This window comes from Eurosta solidaginis, chromosome 4 (assembly GCF_040869045.1).
Source record: "Eurosta solidaginis isolate ZX-2024a chromosome 4, ASM4086904v1, whole genome shotgun sequence".
Taxonomy (NCBI): Eukaryota; Metazoa; Arthropoda; class Insecta; order Diptera; family Tephritidae; genus Eurosta; species Eurosta solidaginis.
In genome coordinates this window covers 121,971,972-121,979,066 of record NC_090322.1, presented here as the reverse complement: position 1 = coordinate 121,979,066, position 7,095 = coordinate 121,971,972, and positions in this window count along the sequence as shown.

Below are 7,095 nucleotides of genomic sequence, written 5' to 3'. Positions count from 1 at the left end.
ACCAAATACGGATAAAGCGATGAAACTTGGTAGGTGAGTTGAACTTATGACGCAGAATAGAAAATTGGTAAAATTTTGGACAATGGGCGTGGCACCGCCCACTTTTAAAAGAAGGTAATTTAGAAGTTTTGCAAGATGTAATTTGGCAGTCGTTGAAGATATCATTATGAAATTTGGCAGGAACGTTACTCTTATTACTATATGTCTGCTTAATAAAAATTAGCAAAATCGGAAAACAGGATTAGCCTGGTTTCATTGGGCCACTTGAGGGCAGCGCGCTGCCACAACGTCCATTAAAAAAAAAAAAAAAAAAAAAAAAAAAAATTGGCCGGACGGGACCTACATGTTTTATGTCGACTCCGAACGGCATCTGCAAGGCAGATGAGTTTTCACTGAGAGCTTTTCATGGCAGAAATACACCCGGAGCGCTTGCCAAACACTGCCGAGGGGCGACCCCGCTTAGACAAATTTTTTTCTAATTGAAAATCCTTATTTCAAAAATTTTGATGTTGCTTTGCCCGGGGTGTTAACCCAGGGCATACGGTGTGGTAGGCCGAGCACGCTACCATCACACCACGGTGGCCGCAGACGAAAAAATGCAAGATAAAAATCTATGAAAATAAAATGAAAAAGGACTAATAGCGAAATTTTGTAAAAATTACACATTTACCAATGAACAAACATCAAATAAATCAACTGGAAATTTCCCTTCACATTTCGTGTTAACCAAACTTCAATCAAATGTATCGAAAAACAATAAACCCAAATTTACGACTAAATGAGTCCATTTCCAAAAATGCTGCCATATGAGGTTTTAAAGCGTCATCATTTAAAGTGTATTTATGTAGGTATGTATGCATATACCTAACTATAAATTTCCATTACCAAACAAATAAATTTATAGCATTGTATGCATGTGTGTACATACATACGTATGTATTTAAAATTTGCATGGGAATTCGAAGTTGAAATTGTGTCGAGAAGCGCCAAAATGTAGGAACTTTCAGTCAAAAACAGAAGAAAGCAAAAAGTCAAGTAGCCTTATTTATATACTTGCTTACATGCATATGTGTTAATATGTTTGTACGTAAGGTAAACATATGCGGATGCAATAAGGTGTAATCAACTTCAAAAACAATTATTTCTCACTCCAATCCAATAGATCTTTGAATAACGGAAATATATGCTAAGAGGAGAACGTCACCACATATACAAATGTACGTAGGTGCATACCCATTAGGAAACTTAAAGTTACGTGGCTCCAGTTCTCCAATTTGTATACTACTTTTTTCTAACTTTTGTGAAGTCTCCACATGGTGTCATCCAATTAGGTTAGGTTGAATTGGCCGGTCCGTGCGGACCTTACTTAATCAGTTCATAGTGTTATGTCATACCGAATTCATAGGCAATATTTTTCCAAAGGTGAGTTAAAATAAGAATACCTTCTATGTATGAGCATCTTTCTTAGGTGCCCCCATAAATTTAGAAAACAAAAATTCAGAAACACACTTTTTCAGAAATATTAGTCAGAAAATTGATTTCTGAAAAATGACTTCTGAAATTTGGCTTTCTGAAAAACAAGGTTCTCACTAATGTTTTCTGGAAAAATGTGTTTCTGAATTTTTATTTTCTGAATTTTTAAGGAGGAACCTTTTATTAAATCACATAATATGCCTAACCAACGCAATGGTGGGTTTAATTCTCTGAACTATGTCGATATCTGCTTTAAGCCTAGAAATAAGTCTCCTTCGCTACCCTGCACACAGCTGTCCATGAATCTTTCGAAGAGCCTTTCTCGTCGCCCCATTGTAATTATCAGCATCCAAGACTTGGCAATATAGAAAAACGCTAAGATACGCGAATTTAGCTCTGCAAGTAAGCCGACAGGGTCTTTACTTCTCCAACGCAAATAGGTGAACTGTTTGGCCAACGATAGTCTTGTAGTAAGCTTAACTAACGGCGCGAATTCTACGTCCAATGTTGTCAATGTTTCCAGGTTATGCCTGTTACTTAATTTATTGACGCTTAATCGTTTACACGACCTTGGACGTCCAACAAGGCGGACCAGTCGCTTCTTCGCTCTGCTAACTAGTACCAATTCGTCACACCAAGCGAATTTAAATCGTCTTCCACCTGATTCTTCCAGCTGAGTGGGGGCCGTCCTCTTCCTCTGCTTCCATAGTCGAGTTCCGATAAAAATACTTTTGGCCGGAGCGTCATATTAATCGCATAGCACCGCCTAGCCACCGTAGCCGCTGCGTTTTAATTCGTTAGACTATGTTGATGTCGGCGTAAACCTCGTTCATTATTAAATATTACTCGGCACTCGCCGTCGCCAATGCGTAAAGGTCCATAAATCTTTCGTAGAACTTTTCTCTCCAACACTCATGGTCATGTCATGGTCCATACTTCTGTACCATATAGCAGCATGGGTACGAAAGCTGACTTGTAGAGCATGATTTTCGTTTCCCGAAAGAGGACTTCACTTTTCAATTGCCTATCTAGTCCAATGTAGCATTTATTGGCAAGAGTGACTCTTCGCTGGATTACAGAGCTGATTTTGTTGCTGATTACCAAATAAACGAAGTCTTTTACTATTTCGAAATTATTTCATAAGGTAAGTATGCTCTAGATATCGGCTACCAAGTTAAAGTTTTCGTTCATTCTGAAACGAATTTATTTCATTCTTTAAAGTTTAAACCTTCGATTGCTCACTGAGTTTCGAAATCATTGACACTCTAACGTAATCAAATTTTTCCGGCGTCCAGTTTTCCTTGTATTGGTCTTAATTGCGACGAGGGAATGACGTGAGTCACTTTTGAAATTGTGTGACATTCTTGAACTGTGTCTTTTTTTTTTTTTTGTCAGTTTTTCCATCCGGAAACATGTATGAGCATTACATGGATGTAAACGGGTAGTTTTGGTGACAAAGTTAAGGAAGATTCATTCAAATCATCTTTATTTACTGTTGGTCTTTCCATTAGGGTACGTACAATACTTAAAGGCAAACAACTTTCTTCATACACTTTCAATCCAGGTGAAAAATGTTTCCCAGTTACCAGCCTTAAACCAATAAATATTGTCCATCCACATGATTTCGATTTGAGTAACTTCAAGACTCTTCACTGTAACGCCCTTGCGGTTCGAGTCCCGTAGCTAACATATGTTTCTACCAAATGCTGAGCTATTCAGCTATGAATCAAATGCAGCATCAGTGGCACAAAAAAAGGATTCACTTCAAATCGAAGAGTCCACAAGCACTAATGTAAACATCCAAACACAAGTTAATTTTAAAACATATGTATATTAGGGTGCACCCTCTAACTATGCATTCACATTTGTGTTGAGCTGCAATGTAAGACTGAACCTAGAAAACTTCGCCGAGTCACCAAGACTTCTGAATCTGGAGGAAGTCGAAGAGAAAATTACGTGCATAAAAATGATCATATGAATGGTCAGCTCAAAAGGCATTGCAGATATCATTTAATCGTTAATTTTGCTCCCTTTCATAGTTTGTGGATGCAATAAAAAGTGCAAAAAACCTTTCAGAATGGTTTCATTTGTTGCATTCCTAAAAAAAATGTTTGGCGCTTACAACGTTTTCCAAGACAACCGTTTATATGCAATAACCTTTTAACGAAGGCCAAGGTGTAACACAGGAAATGTTAGTCGATTGCTCAGGCTATAGCTTAGGCCTTAGTGGAAGTTTTTTGTCTCTGACAATTGCCTTTTTGTTGCTATTCCCTTTAAACAAAGCATGAAGGGCATACAAATGACTGAGGGGATTAAGGCATCCGCCTTAACACCAGAATGAGCTCAAAGCTCAGATGATGAAATAGTGAAGTTCAGAAACATGCCCTAGTAACGATCACCGTATTAAAATTTTGACATTTTTCCCTGATAGCAATAACAAACTTCATTTGGTTCTGCAATGATTCCGAACTAGCACTTTAAAAACGTACAAACTTCGACCTTAAACATTTTCTGATAGCTCTCATCCCTGCACTCCACATGTAAAATAGTACAAATTTTATGGTCCCAGCATCACATTTCCGTCTAAACTTCCGAAACTCTATGTCCCTGAAAACAAATGTACCAAATTTCATAGATATCGGTTGAGCCGTTTCCAAAATATAAATGGAGATGTAAAGGAATATGTAATAAGGTTACTTAAAGATGTAAAAGACGTGTATCATGTAATTTTTAAAAATTTTCGATTAGGTGATAATACGGACATGGTTTCTTTTCCAAGCTCTAGAGTGAAGGGTGGTTTAGTTTCGAATGGCTCTGAAAGGTTGTTGTCAATTCTTATGGACTTCATGACGTTGCTGAGCGCCATATAACAAAAGCGATAAACTTATCTAATCAATCAGCAATGGGTTTGATTTAAGCACGCTATCTGTCGAGAAGTAGTAGTATTGTGAAGTACTTGAATAAAGCCATTTTGCATTATTGAATAGTGGAGTTATTTATTCAACTGTTTAGTAATTCGGACGTTAGCAGAAGGTTACAAATAAGAGGATTTCAGTAAATTCGTTACAATATATAACATTGCTGCAAACGACGGATATAAAAAACACTAGTAGATAAGCTCAGAAGGACGCATGGAGAACCTAAAAGAAATACTGAAAAGGAAAAAAATAACGCCTGGACGACTATGACATATACTGGAAAGGCAACATATAAATTGGCAAACTTCTTTAAAAAATACAACATTAACACAGCGTTCAAAACATGGAAAAATCTAGGGCGAAAACTAAGAACTAACACTAACTCAGAGGATCCGTTTAGCAGCCACGGCGTATACAAGCTTACCTGCGGATGCCAACATAGTTACATAGGACAAACAGGACGGCAAACAAGAACGAGGTTCAGAGATAACATTAGAGATTACAACAAAAAACACGGAATAAAAACATTATACCAGAGTCCAACTTCGCGAATCACATGGTCGAAAATGAATGTTCCCCAGCAAACATCAATAAAACAGTTACGGTTCTTCACATACAAGCAAAAGGCCGACGTCTCAACGTATTCGAAAACATGGAAATTACAAACAGAAAACATTCGACGGTAGAATAATAAACGAACAAATAAACACAATTTCTGACACAATATTCGAGCCTTTAAAACTTGTTTACAAGAAACAAAGTAATCACACAGGTACAACAGAAAAACATACAACAACAAATAAACACAAAACGATTAACGCACCAAAACAACAAACCCACAAAGAAGGTCAAACGACTAAAATTACGGACTTCTACCTGCCTCAGCCAGCTACACAAATCGATCAGTAAAAACCACCCTCGGTTCTGAATGAACACACAGCACATGTGTATGTGTAAATATACACAAGCATCGATTTTGACAATACCTGCTCATGTACCTACGAACTATAAATCAGGGCTGAAAACCGGTTCGAACCGAACCGTTTCATGAACCGAACCACCCGCTATTTTGGGGCTTTGAACCGAACCACGAACCGAACCGTTTTTTTTTCTTAACTTCAAAAACCGAATCGAAAACCACCCAAAAAATGGTTCGGTTCGGTTCGAAATATAGTTTCAACAAAAATCACTTAACTTATTTAATTCACCACTTTGATTGAAAATACAACTATAATATAAAGTTGCATACATTTTTTCTCGATGGAAATGCCGTTAGTTGTCACTTTTGATAGTAATAGGTAATAGCGTCAACTGTTTGCGCCTGTGGTCAAAAGCTTGTGAAAAAATAAACAAATTTACAAAATGAGTTCAAACGCCGTGCATAGCAACTTTGTATATGAAAGAGCTTTTTCATTTTTCATTTATACATTATTTTCATTTATAACATAGTCCGAACTATAACACGAACCACATACATATGTATAATTATAAAAATTTTAAAGTTAAATTAATAAAATCTTTATTAATTTTCGAAACTTCTTATTAACAGTTTTTAGAAAATTTCTGAATCTGCAGTCTGGAAGCTCATTCAATTGTAGTGTAATAGCGTACAAGTTTCAAGTAGATGAGAATTACCGTTAATTAAAAAAAAAAAAATCCCCGAGGGTGTTGCCCATATCTTCCATATAAAAACAAATTTTGTTCATGCGGTGTATGGACAAAAATGCGAACACCCTCTTGAAACTTGCACATTATTACACTACAGTTAGGTGGGCTACAAAACTGCTCACTCAGAAATTTTTTGAAAGTTTCTAATAAGTCTGGAAAACTGATGAAAATTTGGTTAATTGTTGGGAGCTTTGGATAAGCTTTGAAATGTATATATATAGTTTGTGTTATAGTTAGACCGATATTTTAAATTGGAATAATTAAAAACTAATGAATAAAAAAAATAAATGTAAGGCGCGATAACCTCCGCATAGATCTACAAATTGGCCGGACAGGACCTACATGATTTATGCCGACTCCGAACGGCATCTGCAAGGCAGATGAGTTTTCACTGAGAGCTTTTCATGGCAGAAATACACCCGGAGCGCTTGCCAAACACTGCCGAGGGGCGACCCCGCTTAGAAAATGTTTCTTCTAATTGAAAACCCTTATTTCTAAAATTTTGATGTTGGTTTGCCCGGGGTGTGAACCCAGGGCATACGGTGTGGTAGGCGGAGCACGCTACCATCACACCACGGAGGCCGCTAATAACTAATAAATAAACATAATTTGGGAACAATACCTTCTTAAACGGAGACCATATTATTTTTCACATACCGTATATCAACATTTAAGCTTTATGCCTAAGAAAAGCAAAGAAGACATTTACATTTTCATGAATAGCTTTTAGTTTTTGTAGTAATCTTGCATCTAAAATTTAGTTTTTTTATATTTTATATGTATATTGAAAGCAGCTAATTGAAAGCTTTTCTTCTCTTAAAAATACGACTACTTTCTTATGTGCAGAATATATGCGTTGTAAATACTCCCTATAGGTATAGTCATGCATTCTACTATTTTCATTCCATACGTTTTATAATAATCAACAAACCGTTTTGATAAGTTTTATAAATAAATATATATGTACATGGATTTGATCTCAATAACTGTATTTTATTTGTATGCTTAGTAAGGTACATATCGATGGTTGGTTGCA